General features: G+C 52.8%; 1 protein-coding gene across 3 annotated transcripts in view; it reads right to left on the bottom strand.

The window, feature by feature from the left end:
- The window catches only part of ARHGAP32 (Rho GTPase activating protein 32), a 1,522,959-nt gene that overhangs the window by 580,326 nt on the left and 923,137 nt on the right, over positions 1 to 19,496 (bottom strand). The gene's annotated exons all lie outside the window — the stretch shown is intronic.

Genomic DNA, 19,496 nt, shown 5'->3' with positions numbered 1-19,496 from the left:
TCGATCGACCTCCGGCCTCCCTGAGCGCTGGCCCCACCCCCTGCTGGGTGTCTGGACACCATCATCCCGGCCCCTCTAACCCCCAGGCGAGAGGGTCCGGACATCAAAGGACTCCAGACCTATATCTGGGCCAGCACCGGAGTAGGACGGCAGTTGTATCCGGAGTCGAGAAGCCCTGCTGACGCTGTCGCGGCTGACCCTGAGACGAACTCCCCTTGCTGCTCTACCTGGAACCTGCTGGCGCGGCCGCGGTCCATCTTCGCTGTAACCACCTTGGAGCCTGCTGGCGCTGCCGCGGTCCACACTCGCTGAACCATCTTGGAACCTGCTGGCGCTGCCGCGGTCCACACTCGCTGAATCATCTTGGAACCTGCTGGCGCTGCCGCGGTCCACACTCGCTGAACCATCTTGGAGCCTGCTGGCGCTGCCGCGGTCCACACTCGCTGAACCATCTTGGAGCCTGCTGGCACTGCCGCGGTCCACACTCGCTGAACCATCTTGGAACCTGCTGGCGCTGCCGCGGTCCACACTCGCTTAACCGTCTCGGGACCTGCCGGCGCTGCAGCGGTCCACACTGGCTGAACCATCCTGGAGCCTGCTGGCGCTGACGCGGCCCTACCTTCCGGAACCCCCCAGCTCGAGGATTGAGAGCTGTGCGTAGAGTCTCCTTGCAACCGACCATCTATAAGACTGTCCCGCTACCTTGCCCCTTGCCACGAGACTTTCCATATCTCGGGATCTGCTGTATATATTGAAACGATACTTATGGCCCGATAAAGATTGAAAACTCTATCTACGTGTGGTGTATATTTGTAGTGGTGTGGTTACTCTGCTGTACGATTCTATGGGAGGGCCCTCCCGTCGGAGGCCTCTCGACATCGCTCGGTCCCTTCTCTGAAGGAGGGGTAGACCTAGGGGTGGCCAGTCAGACACCTTCTGCCTCCCCCGGGTTCGCCTTTCTAACATTGGTGGAAGGCGCTGCGATCCGAGCCAACGCAAAATCGTACAGAGAGTGATCTACCCGCTACGACGGAAAAACACAGAGACCATGACGACCCAAGGAACCAACCTACCTGCCGAATTCCAGAAAGAGAAGATAGAAGAATACAGCCACAAAGAACTAAAACAATTCTGTAAAGACATGGGTATCGCTACCACTGGCCTGAGCACAAAAGAGGACTTCAAATCGGCCCTACAAGCCTGGGTGGAAACCCGAGACAGACCACCCCAAGAGGAGAATGGCCCAAACGGGCAACAGGAAACCAGCACACCCCCGACGGGGGAAAGAACCGCAACACTAAACGCGGACCTCATCTATGAAGACGCTCGAGAACGAGAGCGCAACCGGCTACACGAAGTGGAGCTTGCACGACTCCGGCTAGACGGAGAACTCCAGCTAGCGGAGAAAAAGATAGCCTTCGAGCAACTACGGCTGGAGGGGGATCTAGAAGAGAAACGGAGACAACATGACCTCGAAGAAAAACGACTAGCATATGAACACGAACGAGGCCTGAGAGAACTAGTAATCAAGGCCAAGATCAACGAAGATAGCGCGGCCGGGGCCAAGACCTCGGCCCCTCCCGTGGACACCAAGGTTCACCTACCGAAAGATGTAGTCAAAGAATACTACAAGAACGATGATATCCAACAATGGTTCAAAGCCTACGAGGTGGCCATGACCGCCCATCGGGTGCCCCTAAAGGATTGGGGCGCCGGCCTGTGGGGAAAGTTCGTCAACGAAGGGAGGGACGCCCTGCTGGAACTCCCTGACACCGAAATGACCTCCTATGAACACATGAAAACGGCCCTACTCACGCGCTACGGACTCACCCCCGAAAGGTACCGGCAGAGGTTCCGAGACTGTAAAAAAATCCCCGGTACCACTTGGGTAGAATATGTGAACTTTTTTAGCAGAGCCTTCGAGGGGTGGGTCAAAGGCAGTCAGGTCACTACCTACCAGCAGTTGGTCGACCTGATGTTATGGGAGCACCTCTCCAACAACTGCTTCATTGAACTACGACAGCACCTCCTCGACAGCAAGTTGACCGAGCCGCGAAAGCTAGCGGTCGAAGCAGATCGGTGGGCGAGCAACCGCATCCACCGGAACACCACAGGAGAATACGGACGAGGGTCCCCGGGGAACCACCGGCCGCGAGGCGGCGGGTCTGGCATCAGCCGAGGCCGAGACCTCCCGCCGGGGTCTTCGCCCGCCTCCTCTACACCAGCCTCCAGCCCGAGGGGGGCCCATCCAGCCCGACCGGGGCCATGCCCCAATGTTACGTGCCACAGATGCCAGCGGCTGGGTCACTATGCCAATGATCCTCTCTGCCCCATGAACCAGCGGCCCGGCACCACCGGGCCCCCCGGTCGACAAATCACTGCAGCTGCTCTGAGCGAAGAAAAGGATGAAGAAGAAGAGGTCCCTATGGAGCCAGAAGAATGGGAGTCCGCGGCCATGTGCCTCGCCTCCCTGGGCGACAAAGACATGATCCCCCGAGACCAGATTCCGATCAACACCCAGAAGTACCGCCAGTGGGTCACCATCAACGGACGCCGGGCCGAGGCTCTCCGTGACACGGGGGCCAGCATAACCGCCGTCCGCTGCCATCTGGTGACCCCAGAACAAATCTTGCCACACATTCTGTGCCCTGTCCGGTCAGCGGACAATTCCGAGAGCCTGTGCCAGATGGCTCGCATCCCCTTCGAGTGGGGAGGAGTGTCCGGCATGCTGAAAGTCACCGTCCGAGACGATGCCCCGGTGGACTGCCTCCTAGGGAACGACCTGGAAAGTTCCCCCTGGGCACAGATCGAGCGAAGAGAGCATCTGGGGATGCTAGGCCTTCCTGAATGGGTTTGCGTAACGACCCGATCCATGTCCACCCGGGACGCCGTCCCAACCGAAGACAATCTGCCCGAAGAACCTGAATGGCCGGCACCTCCGCCACCCGCCACTGCCACGGCCGAACCCGAACTGGGGCCGCAGGGCCCCAGCCATGAAGAACTTCCCGAGCTCGGGCCCCTTCCCGAACTAGCCCAGTGGCGCCAAGAAGGGGGCCCCACCCGCGAGCAGTTCCGTCGGGAACAAAAGACATGTCCTTCCCTTGGGGGACTCCGACAACAAGCCGCCACGCAAGCCACAGGAGACTCCTTGGGGTCCCACTGGATCTATTGGGACCAGGACCTCCTGTACAGTGAACAAAAGATCGCCGAGCTGGGGGCCGGCCAAGTGCTAGTCGTCCCCCTCCACTTCAGAGACTTTCTCTTAAACCTGGCACATGATGTGCCCCTCGCCGGGCACCTGGGCAGGACAAAACCTACAGCCGCCTGGTGACCCACTTTTATTGGCCGAAGATGCGCCACGATGTGTACAACCACTGCCGAACCTGTCCGACCTGCCAAGCCAGCGGAAAGAGTGGGGGGAAAATCAAGGCCCCACTCCAACCGTTTCCCGTGGTGACCACTCCCTTCGAGCGAGTAGGGATCGACATCGTGGGACTCCTGGATCCTCCAACCTCTCAGGGGCACCGCTTCATCCTCGTCCTGGTGGACCATGCCACCCGCTACCCAGAAGCTATCCCCCTCCGGACTATCACAGCCCCCGTAGTGGGTCGGGCGCTAATGGGGATCTTCTTCAGAGTCGGCTTCCCCCGAGAGGTCATCAGTGATCGGGGCACAAACTTTATATCGAAATATATGCGGTCCCTGTGGCAACAGTGCGGGGTCGCGTATAAGTTCACCACCCCGTATCACCCTCAAGGGAATGGACTAGTGGAGCGATTTAATAGGACCCTGAAAGGAATGATCAAGGGCCTAGAAGAGCCCCTTCAGCGCAAATGGGACGTTCTGCTGCCATGCCTCCTGTTCGCCTACCGGGAGGTACCCCAGAAGTCCCTGGGGTTCAGCCCCTTTGAACTATTATATGGACACCCGGTGCGAGGCCCCCTCAGCCTGGTCAAGGAAGGCTGGGAGCTGGCCGCCTCCGATACTCCGCCCGATGTTTTCCGATACCTCTTAACTCTCCGCAACCAGACTCGGAGGTTCCGGGAACTGCCGAAACCAACCTGAAGGCCAGTCAAGAGGAGATGAAGCGCTGGTATGATGAAAACGCCTCGTCCATTGAATTCAAGCCGGGCCAGCAGGTCTGGGTCATGTCCCCGGTCGACCCCGGCGCCCTCCAGGACAAATAGACGGGGCCCTTCAACGTGGTGGAGCGCAAGAGCCCCGTCACCTACCTAGTGGACATGGAGTCCCCCGGAACCCCCTCCGGGTCCTACATGCCAATCGGCTCAAGCCCCACTTTGCCCGAACCGAACTGAGCCTGTTGTTGGCTACCGATGACGGAGCAGAAGACGACTCCGAGCCTCTACCAGACCTCCTGAGCACCTCCGAGAAAGATGGCTCCGTCGAGGGAGTCTCCCTCTCTCCCGCGCTGACACCCAAACAGCGCCAGGACTGCCAGAAACTGCTGGGTCAATTTGCAAACTTATTTTCCCTCACCCCCGGAGTCACCCAGTGGTGTGTTCACGACGTCGACGCCCGTGCGGCACCGAGCCTACCAAGTCCCCGACCGAGTCCGGGCCTGCATCCAAGCCGAAGTTTCCAAGATGCTAGCCCTAGGGGTAGTTGAGCCCTCAGACAGTCCATGGGCCAGTCCCGTCGTCCTGGTCCCTAAGGCCGCCGCCCCCGGGTTGCCCCCGGAGCTGCGGTTCTGTGTCGACTACCGGGGACTGAATGCCGTCACAAGGACCGACGCCCATCCCATTCCCCGAGCGGATGAACTGATCGATCGCCGGGGAGCCGCCAGGTACCTCAGCACCTTCGACCTCACGGCCGGATACTGGCAAATCGGCCTCACGCCAGGGGCACAAGAACGATACGCTTTCTCGACCCCCGATGGCCACTTCCACTTCAACGTGATGCCCTTCGGCATGAAGAATGCTCCGGCCACCTTCCAGAGACTAGTGAATAGGGTGCTGGCAGGGCTGGAAGAGTTCAGTGCCGCCTATCTGGACGATATTGCGGTGTACAGCCTCTGTTGGGACGAGCACCTGACCCACCTCTGGAAGGTCCTGACGGCCCTCCAACGGGCCGGACTAACAATAAAAGCCAGCAAGTGCCAGATCGGTCAAGGGTCCGTGACCTATCTGGGACACCAAGTGGGGAGCGGCCAAGTGGCTCCCCTTCAACCAAAGATCGACGCCATCCAGGCCAGGGAGCCCCCGTCACCCAGACCGCCATCCGAGCCTTCCTGGGGCTCACTGGATACTATCGGCGGCTCATACAGGACTATGGGAGCATTGTGGGGCCCCTCACAGAACTAACCTCCAAGAGACTACCCCCGAAGGTGCACTGGACCCCCGAGTGCCAAGTAGCCTTTGAGACACTAAAGACTGCCATGTGCGCCGCCCCGGTGCTCCAGGCCCCCGACTACAGCAGAGAGTTCATCATCCAAACTGACGCCTCGGAACACAGCATTGGGGCCGTACTGTCCCAAATGAACTCTGACGGAGTTGACCTTCCTGTGGCCTTCATCAGCCGGCGCCTGCTGGCCCGAGAACAACGATGGAGCACCATCGAGAGGGAAGCATTCGCCGTCGTATGGGCCCTAAAGAAGCTCCGGCCCTACCTCTTCGGCACCCACTTCCGAGTACAGACCGACCACCGGCCCCTGCGGTGGTTGATGCAGATGCGGGGCGAGAACCCGAAGTTGCTACGTTGGTCCATCTCCCTCCAAGGGATGAACTTCACCGTGGAGCATCGCCCTGGCAATGACCACGCCAACGCTGACGGCCTCTCCAGATTCTTCCGCCTTGGCGAGGAGAATCCCCAAGAAGATGGGTGACTCTCCCCTGCCTTCAGCTGGAGGGGACGTGTGTTGGACCCGGCCTCGTGGCGTGGTCCTACCCCTCCCGCATGGCGGGCCCCGGACGACATCGGCCCTCCATCCAGCCCGGGTCGGCCTCGGGCACACCTCTGCACGCCCTCCAAACCACCAGATCCGCCACCCGGCGGCCCACAACCACTGACACGGCACACTCGGGCCGCCCCAGCATTACCGGTCCGGTGCCCACCCCGGACCCTCATTCCAGGCCCGACGCCATCTTGGGCCCATCACGTCACAGACCAGCCCCGGCCACAGCCCCAGCGTGCCCGCCATCGAGGCACCAAGAACCCTCCGGGTGGTAGAGTGGCCACTCAACCAGAGACAAGGAGAGGGGAGTTTCGATGGCTCTCCAGCCGTCCCCGGATGCCTGGTTTCGATCGACCTCCGGCCTCCCTGAGCGCTGGCCCCACCCCCTGCTGGGTGTCTGGACACCATCATCCCGGCCGCTCTGACCCCCAGGCGAGAGGGTCCGGACATCAAAGGACTCCAGACCTATATCTGGGCCAGCCCCGGAGTAGGACGGCAGTTGTATCCCGGAGTCGAGAAGCCCTGCTGACGCTGTCGCGGCTGACCCTGAGACGAACTCCCCTTGCTGCTCTACCTGGAACCTGCTGGCGCGGCCGCGGTCCATCTTCGCTGTAACCACCTTGGAGCCTGCTGGCGCTGCCGCGGTCCACACTCGCTGAACCATCTTGGAACCTGCTGGCGCTGCCGCGGTAATCACTCGCTGAACCATCTTGGAACCTGCTGGCGCTGCCGCGGTCCACACTCGCTGAATCATCTTGGAACCTGCTGGCACTGCCGCGGTCCACACTCGCTGAACCATCTTGGAGCCTGCTGGCGCTGCCGCGGTCCACACTCGCTGAACCATCTTGGAGCCTGCTGGAGCTGCCGCGGTCCACACTCGCTGAACCATCTTGGAACCTGCTGGCGCTGCCGCGGTCCACACTGGCTGAACCATCTTGGAGCCTGCTGGCGCTGCCGCGGCCCAACCTTCCGGAACCCCCCAGCTCGAGGATTGAGAGCTGTGCGTAGAGTCTCCTTGCAACCGACCATCTATAAGACTGTCCCGCTACCTTGCGCCTTGCCACGAGACTTTCCAGATCTCGGGATCTGCTGTATATATTGAAACAATACTTATTGCCCGATAAAGATTGAAAACTCTATCTACGTGTGGTGTATATTTGTAGTGGTGTGGTTACTCTGCTGTACGATTCTAGGAGAGGGCCCTCCCGTCGGAGGCCTCTCGACATCGCTCGGTCCCTTCTCTGAAGGAGGGGTAGACCTAGGGGTGGCCAGTCAGACACCTTCTGCCTCCCCCGGGTTCGCCTTTCTAACAAGAGACTATCCCTAAGCTGAAGTGCTGCTTGGGGGATTGGCCTGCAGTGGTTGCCTGACTGCCAAAGGAAGGAGAAAGGAACTTTGTGTACTTTATTTCAACTTGTAAGGATCTCCAAGGGCTTGGAACAGAGCTTGCCTCCTGCTGAAGTCTCAGGGACAACAGACTTCAATCACCAGCTCCCCAAGAGTTCTTTGGAAGTGCCTGCTGCTGTTTTGGGCCTTCTGAGGGACTGGGTGTCGCAGGGAGCTGGAAGCGCGACTCAAGAGGAAGAAGCGTGTCGCTGTCGCATCCGTCGCATCTCTGAACAAGGGTGTCGCCGCTGTAGCTGACGCATTGCACCGCATCGAGAGAAGCGTCTTGCACAGAAGAAGCATGTCGCCGTCGCATTTCTGAACAAGGATGTTGCCGCTGTAGCTGACGCATTGCACCGCATCAAGAGAAGCGTCTTGCACCGAAAAAGAAGCGTGTCGCCGTCGCAGCATTTCTGAATGAGGATGTCGCCGCTGTAGCTGACGCACTGCACCGCATCGAGAGAAGCGTCTTGCACAGTAGAAGCATTTCGCCGTCGCAGCTGCTGCCGTCGCATTTCTGAATAAGGATGCTGCCGCTGTAGCTGACGCATTGCACCGCATCGAAAGAAGCGTCTTGCACCGAAAAAGTAGCGTGTCGCCATCACAGCCACTGCCGTAGCATTTCTGAACGAGGATGTCGCCGCTGTAGCTGACGCACTGCACCGCATCGAGAAAAGCGCCTCGCAGCCACGGAGAAGCGTGCAGCCGTCGGAGCTGCTGTCATCGCATCTCTGAACAAGAGTGTCGCCGCTGCAGTTGTCGCATCGAGCGGAAGCATCTCGCATCGAGGGAGAAGAGTGTCGCCGCCAAAGTCGCATCTCTGAACAAGGGTGCCGATGCTGCAGTTGACGCATCGAGCCGAGATTTCTCGCAACATCAGAGAAGCGTGCCGCATCTGGAAGATCTTCACGTCTTTATTTCTTTGCACCGGAACTTTGCCACATTTTCATTGCGGCAACACTTTTGTTGTGGAAGCGTCACGCATCTTAAGGTACATTGACAAAGTGCCGCATTTTAAGAACTGAGCTGAACTAAGCTAAAACTACAATTTTAAGTACAGTATTGTGGATTTTTGTCGTTTGTGGTCTTGTGTGAAGTCTATATAAAGAATACTTATTTTTGATATAAAACTTGTGTGGTGTCCATCTGTAGTGTTGTCACTTGATTACTGTATGTAGTCACAAATGCTTTACACACTGTCTCTGAGATAAGCCTGTCTGCTCGTGCCAAGCTACCAAGGGGGTGAGGGGGGATTATTTTAGGAGTGTACCCCCTTACCCTGACTAGAGGCAAGGGTCCCTATTTGTCACAAGTACCTGACTGTGCCAACTAGAGACCCCCAAATCTAACAACGACAGTCTACGGAATGCCAGATATTGTAGTAATGAAGTGCATTTGAAGCATAGGAAATTGAAGGACAAGCTAATGCTAGTTCAAATGAGAAATGCAGACAGGGTAGACCAATTGCAGTCAAGTGGAGGAACTCTGGGACGAAAGTAAGGAAACTATCATGGAGGGACCCAGAATGTGTCGGTCAGGGAAGAGGGAAGCCCATAGATCCTAAGACAGGACTAGCTATTGATACGCTAAAGAAAACTATTACATGTCATTTTTGTCACAAAATCAGGCATTGGAAGCTCAAGCGTAGACTGAATCAAGTCAAGCAGATCTAAAATGAGGAGGTAGTGCAGGTACCCGATGTTGTAAATAATGTGAAGAGGCCCAGGTCCATACAAGGAGGGGGTCTGAGTCCACAAGTGCAAGTTCCCCAACCTCTGAGGATTCCGTAGGGGAATCGAGCATGATGCCCTTTATTGAAGCTTTTGATGATTTTGATATGGAACCGTTACAATGACGGTGCCTGAGGGGTGAAGAAGACTGTAGCCTTAGAGCAGTCTTAGAGGTAGACTAGAGGGAACCGTATGTGGAGGCAGGTGTTGACAGTCATCCTATCAAATTCTTGATCCCATCACATTCTTGATTGATACTGGTGCTACCCCGCTCTACTGTAAGATCTGCAGTAGTTCCAAACCTACCCCACTCGGGACAATCAATCCAAGTTGTAGGAGTTGCAAATAAAAGAATGACCAATCCATTGACAGATGAGGTACCTATGAGAATAGTAACCTTTCAGGATCGACACCAATTTGTGGTGTGTGATTCGAGTCCAGTCTTTTTGTTGGGTCGTGACCTTTTGTGTAAATTGAATTGTACCTTCTATTGCACCCAAGGGAGTGGCATTGCAGACCAATGAAGATGACATTGCATTCAAACTGGAAAATTAGAATCTCAGCAAAGAGATGTTTCCTGTGTTGACGACTGAAGATCTGCCATACAATTTGAGGGACTCAGTCTCTCAAGAGATGTGGGATTTCACAGGAGAAGAGATAGGACTGATAAAAAGGGTTGAGCCAGTCAATATACTGATCAAGCCAAATGTTGACTTTCAAAGAACACCTCAGTACAACCTGTTGCCGGAAACGTTGGCAGGGATCAAGCCTGTAATTGAGTCCATGATTGAACAGGGCACTCAAGATCAACACAATTGTAGTTCCATGTGGTCCCGTGGTACCGAATCCATCAGTGATTTTTTTTCAGATTCCTTGTGAAGCTGAATGGTTTACCATGATTGATCTATGTCAGGCATTCTTTTCTATACCCTTAAACGAGCAAAGCCAACTTTTTACATGCTTTTCGTCTAGAAAATCATGTGTTAAGGTGGTGTCGTATCCCACAAGGGTACACTTAAAGTCCATCACTTTTCAATCAGATTTTGAAAAAGAATCTTGAGAGTTTGGTACTGCTGCAAAATTCAGTTCTTGTGGTGTATATTGACGACTTCCTGATTGCATCAGAAACGGAGGACGCTTGTAGGATTGACACTGTTGCTCTGTTGAATTACCTGGCTGAGAATGGACAGCCCCCAAGTGTCCACAAGCAAACTACAGTACTGTTTTCCTGAAGTCCAGTATTTGGGTCATCGGGGTTGAGAAAGGCAAGAGGAAGGTGTCACCAGACCACATTGAGGTGATCATGAAAATTAATGCACCTACCACACAAAAGGAGGTCAGGATGTTTTTGGGAATGGTTGCGTACTGCCGTCAGTGGATTCCCAACTTCTCATTGAAAGCAAAGCCTTTGCAAAGGTTGACGCAAAAAGATGTAAATGATTCGGTACCATGGGATAATGACTGTTTGTTTGTCTTTCTGGAGCTGGGAGAGAGCTTGTGCGGCACTCCGACACTAGTAATGCCTGATTACAATAAAGCATTCTCGCTGTTTTGTTGTGAGAGGGATGGGTGCACACTGTCAGTACTCACACAGACTCATGGAGGTGTCCATAGACCAGTTGCTTACTTTTCAGCTACATTAGACCCCATAGCTTCAGCGTTGCCCGGATGTCTCAAATCTGTTTATGCAACAGATGTCAGCATTGAAAGATGTGAACGCATTGTTATGGGTCAAACTTTTAGTGTATATGTTCCACATTCAGTTGAGCTTCTGATGACGAGAACCAAAACACAGCATTTGACAAATAACAGGCTCACACACTATGAGCAAGTCATACTTGCCTCAGACAATGTGACTCTGAAAAGATGTTCTGTACTGAATCCTGCTACTTTGATGCCTATTCCAAATGTTTATGATGACTATTGTGAAAACCATAACTGTCTCAATGTGAATGACCTTTGCACCAAACCAAAACCCGACATTGTCAATGAACCTCTGCCTAAATCAGATGAAGGCCTTTTTATAGACGGTTCATGTTTAAGGGGCGACACAGGTTATTTGATAGCAGTGCTTGCTGTTTGTACGATTTCTGGAGTTGTGGCAGCTGCTTGTTTACAGGGTAAACACTCTGCACAGGTGGCTGAAATCATTGCATTGACACGAGCATGCCTGGTTTCTGATCAGATACTAGTCACCATACACACCGATAGCCAATATGAGTTTGGTGTGGTTCATGACTTCGGACAGCTGTGCTATCAGAGGGGGTTCTTAACGTCACCAGGATCTCCCATCAGAAATGGGGAATATGTAAGACAATTGTTGGAAGCTTTGAAACGACCAAAAGAAATAGCAGTGGTGAAGTGTGGTGTTGGCCATAGTGGACACTTGGGGTGAGGTCAAGCGTCTTCAGGGAGAAGTGTCAGAACAGGAGGAAGCTGGTTGGATTAAAGCAGGTTGTAAGAAGAGAGATGATGGCATTTGGGTTTCAACTGATTGTCAAGCAGTGTTGCCAGATGATTTTTCGAGCCCTATGGCGAGGCAGATTCATGGTGCAGTTCATATTAGAAGGGATGCCATGGTGCGAGTGTTCAGACAGATGGGGTTTAATCCACAGATTGTGCGTTTGCTGAAGCAGTGTGTTACGTGTGAACAAATGAATGCTGGGAAAAAGACTGTGGTTGGATTGAGTCACACTGGGGGATCTGGAGGTCCTTTCAATAGGATCCAGCTTGACTTCATAGAGATGCCCAGGTGCAATGGACTGAGGTACATTCTAGTGGTGGTGTGTGTTTTCTCAAGGTGGGTGGAAGCATATTCAATGAGAAAGTGCGATAGTCTCACAGTGGTAAAATTGCTACTTAGGCAGCTTATGCCACGATTCCAATATCCAACCTCATTGCAGTCGGATAGAAGAACTCATTTTCATAGTGAGATAATTAAGCTGCTTTGTACTGCCTTACAAGTTGATCAGAGATTGCATTGTAGCTACAGGCCTGAGGCATCTGGCCTTGTGGAGAAGATTAACAGAACTCTCAAGAAGCAAATGGCAAAGGTTTGTTTGTCCACGTCTCTGAAGTGGCCTGATGCATTGGCTTTAGTGTTGATGAGTGTGCGTAATATCCCTGATAGGAGGACCGGATTCTCTCCCCATGAGATCCTGATGGGAAGGGTGATGCGGTTACCAGCGGTGCCAGCTACAGTGTTGATAAACATCACCGATGATTTGAGCCTTGATTATTGCAAAGGACTGGCTGACGTGGCCCGTTCTGTGTCTCACCAGGTTGAAGCTGCAACCGCCCAACTTTAAAAGACCTCTGCCATGACCTGTGTCCAGGTGACAGCTTACTCTTTCGGAAGCACGTGAGAGAAAGCTGCCTTAATGCTCGTTGGCAAGGTCCCAAGCAAGTGATTCTCGGTGACGAATACTGCTGTGAAGTGTGGAGGCTTGCTGAACTGGAACCACACCTCACACCTGGAAGAAACAGCTCCTCTCCCTGAAGGAAATCCAGCCGTGGCTGCGAGGCCACCGGAGAGGACAAGCCAAGCTGTGGGGGTTACTGTCGAGGCTGGTCACACACCAGAGCGAGCTGAGGGGGTCACACTACGCACAGGCCGGGAATTGACTCTGAGGGAGTCGGTAACGTTGTGAGCGGTACAGAGTCAGGCTCATCTGGAAGAGCTGGTGTGGAAGTTGATCAGGAACAGAGGAGAGCAGAATTTGCAAGAGAATCGTGGCCTGTGAGACAAAAGAGGCAAAACGTGAGGTTGGAATCCGAGAGCGATCTTGCCCCTGTGTCTGAAACGTCTGAATCAGAGCTAAGTGACAGAGGACAAGCACAAAGGGGCCTGAGGAGATCAAGAAGAGAAGAGTGCCTTGCCAGAGGTGCGCTGCCCCAGAGTGGACCTATTTTGTTACAATTCCGGGAGTAGTGGGGACCGAGAGATAGAGGTCTTCACAAAACTGATCATTGAAATCAAACTCTTGGTTCTTGCAATGGAGGCCGTTTGAGTGTTGACAGTGAATGTACCAAGGCCTCGATATTGAGTGGTGTGAAAGTTTTGATTTTGCGAGATTTGTCCTTTCCTACTTTTGGATATCAGCAGCTGGCTCAAAAAGTTGCAGCAGTTGGTCTTGAAATTCTACAGCGTGTTATTACTGAAATTGGCTCTCGTGAGAGACTGTTAATTCAATTGTGGACTGTAAATAATTTTTCCCTTAAAGAAGATAACATATTGGAAGAAGAATAGAATTAGGTACATTCCGTTGAAGAAGAAAGAGGGCTTTGGAAGTCTTTTGAACTGTATAAATAAATGTGCAACAAACTGTGAATTGGTTTCCAGGACTCCTAGGAACTGTACGTGAACTTTGCCAAACAGCATTCGAGACGCAACAAAGAGACTTTGTGCTGTATCCTTTTGCTGTGCTGAACCGAACTCAGTTAAAAAGGGAGTCTGGAAATCCGAATCGTAGAGCAATGTCTGTAATAGGCACACTTCTAGTTCGGGTGATAATAGCAGTAGTCATTATAGTCTGTAAAATTGTCACATAAGGTAGAAGTTGAGGAGGTAGGAATACTAGAAACATCCACACCTGTTACTTATACCGCAAAAGAGGGTATTGAAGGAGCTGATAAGGCTATACTAGATCAGACTAGTTGCATGTTACACGTAGATTTGTCTAAGGGTGATTATACGCTAAATGTCTATGCGAAGCTGCTATAGTAGTATGTGAACACGATGGATGTTAGAGATTGTTATGTGTGCATGCAGTCGCCTGCTTCAGTGGAGGGGGGCATCCGTTACCATCACCTGCCCCTGACGTATGGAATTTCATGTAGTTTATTGCTTAGTATGTTTTAGGGTAAGGGTCACTATGAGTATTATTTTTCCAATTACGATGCAGTGCTTTCTGAAGTTCTGGCTTACAAGCACCTGGATAATTAGGATTATTACAAGCAGGACGAGGGAGTTGTGAAAAATGTCATACCTACTGTTACCCTAGATACAGCTTATGCCCATTGTCATAATTTGATGTGCCTATTAACGGACAAAAAATAATAATTTATAGATCAAGTAGAAGATAGACATAGACAATTAGTTGTAAAACTTAATAGTAGAGAGGGAAATTTGAATGGACCAAGGAGGAGTTTGCGCACAAGGCTAAGGGAAGATATGGCCTAATAGCTTTAGACTTTGAGAAGCGAGGGAAGCTTTGCATTAGACGGGTACCAACTTATTACGATAAAATCTTTGTGGGACAGAGTGTGTGTGAACACATTTTCACAACTGAAGCTACTGTGAAGAAGTTCTTGCAGGAAGCGATGCAAGAGATATCCAATGTGTATTTTGTGTGTGGGAAGAATGTGTATGTGCGATTGCCACTGAATTGATATGGTACATGTTATGTGGCTTTTGTGTTTCCCAAGATTTACCACGTTGAGGATTTGGGGCCTTTGGAAGGTGGATTACATCATAGAGAGAAGTGAGGTGCAAGTGCAGGAGAGATTGTTGGGGATGTATTTGGAGCATTGATACAGAGTTTGGTAGTGGTTCTGAATGACATCAAGATTAGAAGGTTGTCAATCCTTATGGATAAGTTGTCAGCAAACACAGCCCAGTCTTTGTTGCCTGTAGATGGAGAGATGGTGTTGATAAGAGCCATGGTGATGCAGAACCGTCTTGCTCTAGACATACTATTAGCAAAAGAGGGCAGAGTATGTACAATGTTGAGGATCCAACAGTGCTGTACTTGTATCCCAGACCATAGTAAGTATCTGAGGAAGAATATAAGTAACATCACTGCGATTAATCATGACGTCCATGATTTGGCCACAGTAGGAGTTTGGGACAAGGTTGGGAAAGGACTTGGAAAGGTTGGAAGTTGGTTTGCAAACCTGGGTAAGGGAATTCTTGGGTATATCCTGAGGCCAATCATAATAGTGGTGGTTTGCGTGAGTCTATTGCTTGGACTGATAAGGGCCTACAAATGGCATAAGGCAGGACATGCTGAGAGATCTCTTAGAGAGAGTGAAAGGAGGGTGGAGCGACTGCAGGACAGTCACTAAAAGAATCTGAAAAGTCTAGAGAAGTTCTGGCAGGAAAAGCTTACTACAACTTGTGTTTAGGTCAGTTCTCTCTACAAGGAGTTATAGATGGCTGTGATGACAAGTGTAATCAGAGGGGGGACTGACAGAGCGCAATGGTGCTCTTTATTTGTAGGGGTGCATTATAATCATGAATAGTTTGCACCTACATTTATTCTTTTGTCGTATCAACTTGTGGCAGTAGAATATGTACGGTAATAATGCACAAGTTACTTACCTTCGGTAACTATATATCTGTCAGAAACATTAGTAGAGATAGATTCCTTACCTTAGAATTACCTCCAGGCGTCAGACTGGATCCGGAAAGTTTTCGTCAGCAGTACCCCAGTCGTCGTGCGGCTCCGCATGCGTCGTTGGCGCCGGGATGACGTTGCTGGAGCTACTTAGACGCGCACTGAAATCAGTTCTGTACACGACTTTCCATGCCAGGAACACTGAGCCATGCAAAAAACTGACCACTGGTGCCATGAAACTAGGGCCCTGAAAGGGATGACCTTAACCCTAGAAATCAGTTCGCAGAACGGGGAGGATGGGTTGGGCGGCAAGGAATCTATCACTACTAATGATTCTTACAGCTATATCATTACCGAAGGTAAGTAACTTGTGCATCTGAAAGAAACACGTAGTGATAGATTCCTTACCTTCGAATAGATACCCCAGCAATACCAACCCCGGTGGTGGGTCTGCGAACCAAGATCACACCAGAAAGTCCTGGAGAAGAGAACGGCAAAAGAAGCCGTCACTCCGGACTTGGCTGTCCAGACAGTAATGCTTGGTAAATGTGTGCAGAGAGGCCCACTTAGCTGCCTGACAGATGTCCTGCAAGGGAACTACCCGTCCCAAAGCAGTAGCAGCTGTCGTAGCCCTGGTAGAATGGGCGCATAGCCCCACCAGAGGCTCCTTTTTAGCCAAAGAATAACAAGCCTTTATGCCCAGAACGACCCTCCGAGAGATGGTCCATTTGTGCACAGCCCAACCTTTCTTAGTGCCCAAGTAGCCAACAAAGAGCTGGTCGTCCACCCGGAACTGTTGCGTGCGTTTAAGGTACAATGAGAGCGCACATTTTGGGTCCAGACGGTGGAGCCTCTCTTCCTCTTTAGAGGGATGAGGAGGTGGAAAAAAGGTGGGCAAAGTGATGGTCTGCTTAATGTGAAAGGCGGTGACAACCTTTGGCAGAAAAGAGTGACGAGTCCTTAGAACAACTTTGTCCGGATGGACAGAGAGAAAAGGAGGTTTAGAAGAAAGAGCCTGGAGCTCACTCACTCTTCTGGCAGAGGTGATGGCAACCAGGAAAGCAGTCTTTAGGGTGAGAAGACGAAGAGGACAGTTGTGAAGTGGATCAAAAGGAGCACACATCAGATAAATTAGAACTAGGTTCAAGTCCTACTGAGGCATTACGAAAGGAACAGGAAGGAAAAGATGAGTAATGCCTTTCAAGAATCTATTTACAACCGAGGACTTGAAAAGGGAAGGCTGATTTGGAAGCCGTAAGAAGGCTGAAATGGCCGACATAGCCCGCGATAGTGCCCAAGCAGAGCCCTGCTGGGCCAAAGAGAGGAGAATTAGAAGGACTTCTGAAAGAGGGGCAGAAAAGGGGATTTACAGCCTTTGCTGTGCACCATGCCACAAACTTATTCCACCTGCAGGCATATACCGTTTTAGTGGAGGGACACTTGGCTGCCAAGATAACATCGCAGACTTCGGGAGGCAGGTCGATAGACGTCAACTGCCACTGCTCAATCTCCACGCAAGGAGGTGGAGGCTGGACAGGCTCGGGTGAAGAGCCCTCCCCTGCTGGTGCAACAGAAGATCCTACCGATGAGGCAGTCCGAACGGGGGATCGATCGCCATGCTGAGTAGCTCGGGATGCCATATTCTTGTAGCCCATTCTGCAGACACAAGAATAACTTGGGCCGGTCGCGCTTGATCTTCTTCAACACTCTGGTTAGAAGTGGTATAGGCGGAAAGGCGTATAGTAGACCGCAACTCAACTTCAACTCAAAGTGTTGCCTAGAGAGTGCTGCCTTGGAAATTCCAACGTGCAGAACTGATGACATTGTGTGTTCTCTTCGGTGGCGAATAGATCTAACCAAGGCTCTCCCCACTGCTGAAAGAGCCCTTGCGCCATGTCCAAGTGCAGACGCCATTCGTGATCCATCATGCACCGACGGCTGAGTTCGTCCGACCTGGCGTTCAGAGAACCTGCCAGGTGTTGAACCACTCGGGATATACCCTGATGTTCCAGCCATGTCCAGAGGCACAAAGCCTGCAGACAAAGGGTCCACAACCCCACCCGACCTGTTTGTTGCAATACCACACGGCGGTGGTGTTGTCCGTGAAGACCTGCACTACTCTCCCCATGACAGAGGGAAGGAATGCCTTCAGTGCAAGTCGGATTGCCCGAGCTCCAGAAGGTTGATATGGAGCCAGAACTCCGCCAGAGACCAGAGGCCTCTGCTCTCCGCCTCTTCCATGTGGCCGCCCCATGCCACGAGGGACGCATCCATCGTCACTGTGTGCTCCGGTTGGGGAAGGGAGAGGTATCTGCCATTGACCCAATCGCAATTTGTGAGCCACCACTTCAATTGTCGTGCAGTGCCCTCCGAGATCTGGACGTGATTAGACAGGTTGCCCTGATGCTGTGCCCACTGGAACTTCAGGGCCCGCATATGCCATCTGGCATGATCCACCAGCAGGATGCAGGAGGCCATCAGGCCAGTAGCCAAAGGGTCATCGTGACCGAAACCAGGGATAGAGGCTGAAAGATCGGAATCATAGCCTGAATATCCCAGATTCACTGTTCAGGAGGATAAAACCGAAACTGCGCCGAGTCCAGAACCGCTCCGATGAAGAGGAGCTTCTGTGAGGGAATCAGGTGCGACTTCGGCACGTTGATGGAAAACCCCAGCAAATGCAGGAGGTCGGCCGTGGTCTGGAGGTGGGAGACGAAAGCCTGGGGCGAGCCCGCCTTCAATAGCCAGTCGTCGAGATAGGGGAAGACTGAAACCCCCTATCTGCGCAGATGAGCTGCGACCACTGCCATCACCTTTGTGAACACCCGAGGGGGGGCACTGATAAGGCCAAAGGGGAGCACGGTGAACTGAAAGTGCTTGAGGCCTACCGTGAACCGCAAGTAACGCCGATGCGCCGGCAGGACGGGGATATGAAAATAAGCTTCCTGCAAGTTCAACGCAACTATCCAGTCTTGCGGGTCAAGGGCAGATAAGACCTACGCAAATGTGAGCACCTTGAACTTCTCCTTCCTGAGGAAGCGATTGACATACCGAAGGTCCAAGATAGGACGCAGGCCCTTGTCCTTCTTTGGAACCAGAAAGTAGTGGGAGTAGCAACCACGACCTACTTCTGGCATTGGTACGCGCTCGATGGCCCCCTTGGCCAAGAGGGCCGTGACGTCCTGCTGGAGAAGTGTCAAGTGATCCCCCAACATGCGGTGGTACTTAGGGGCATGGCTGGAGGGGTGGTCTCGAAGGAGAGGGAGTAGCCCCATCGGACAATTTGCAGCACCCACCTTTCCGAGGTAATGTTGCGCCAGTGGGGGAGTTGATGACGAATTTTGCCACCCACTGGCTTCTGATGGGCCTGAAAAACCGGACTAGGAGGCTTTGCAGTGGATGCTGCGGGGTGGAGGTGGACTGACTCGCCCGCTGGCCCCCTGAACCGCTTCAACGGTTCCACGTGCTAGTGTTGCTGTTGCAGCGGCCTGTGGCTCTGTGAACGTGGAGGGGCACCCCTTCCGTGGCCACAAAAGGAGCGAAAAGCAGAAGGCGGAGGAGGCAGAGTGGCCAACAGGCCCAAGGACTTGGCCGTAGCCCCGGAGTCCTTAAAGCGCTCCAACGCACTGTCCGCTTTATTGCCAAAGAGGAGAATGCCATCAAAGGGCATGTCCATCAGAGTGCTCTGGACATCCCCTGAGAAGCCAGTGGTCCTCAGCCAGGCGTGGTGCCTAAGTGCCACCGTTGTGGAAATCGATCTGCCCAGCGAGTAGACAGTGTCTAGCCCACAACGTATGGTGAACTTAGCTGCATCTCACCCAGCCGCAAAAGCTTGGGAGAGGACTGTCTGGGCCTCCTTCGGACAGTTAGGCAGCACCTGCGCAACCGTGTCCCACAGTAACTGGGAGTAAAGGCCCAAGAGGCATGCGGTGTTCACCGACCGCAGCCCTAAGCTGGCAGATTAAAACAGCTTCTTGCCAAGCTGCTCCAGCTTCTTGGATTCCCTATCCGGAGAGGAGGAAGGGTAAGCGCTCTGGGAAGTAGAGGCTTGGACAACCAAGCTCTCAGGGGCGGGGTGTTGGGAGAGGAAGAGGGGGTCGCCCAGAGCCGGGTGATGGCGTCAGGCCACAT

The sequence above is a fragment of the Lissotriton helveticus genome, chromosome 3_1, assembly GCF_964261635.1.
Source record: "Lissotriton helveticus chromosome 3_1, aLisHel1.1, whole genome shotgun sequence".
NCBI lineage: Eukaryota > Metazoa > Chordata > Amphibia > Caudata > Salamandridae > Lissotriton > Lissotriton helveticus.
This window is presented reverse-complemented; position numbering and strand designations above follow the sequence as displayed.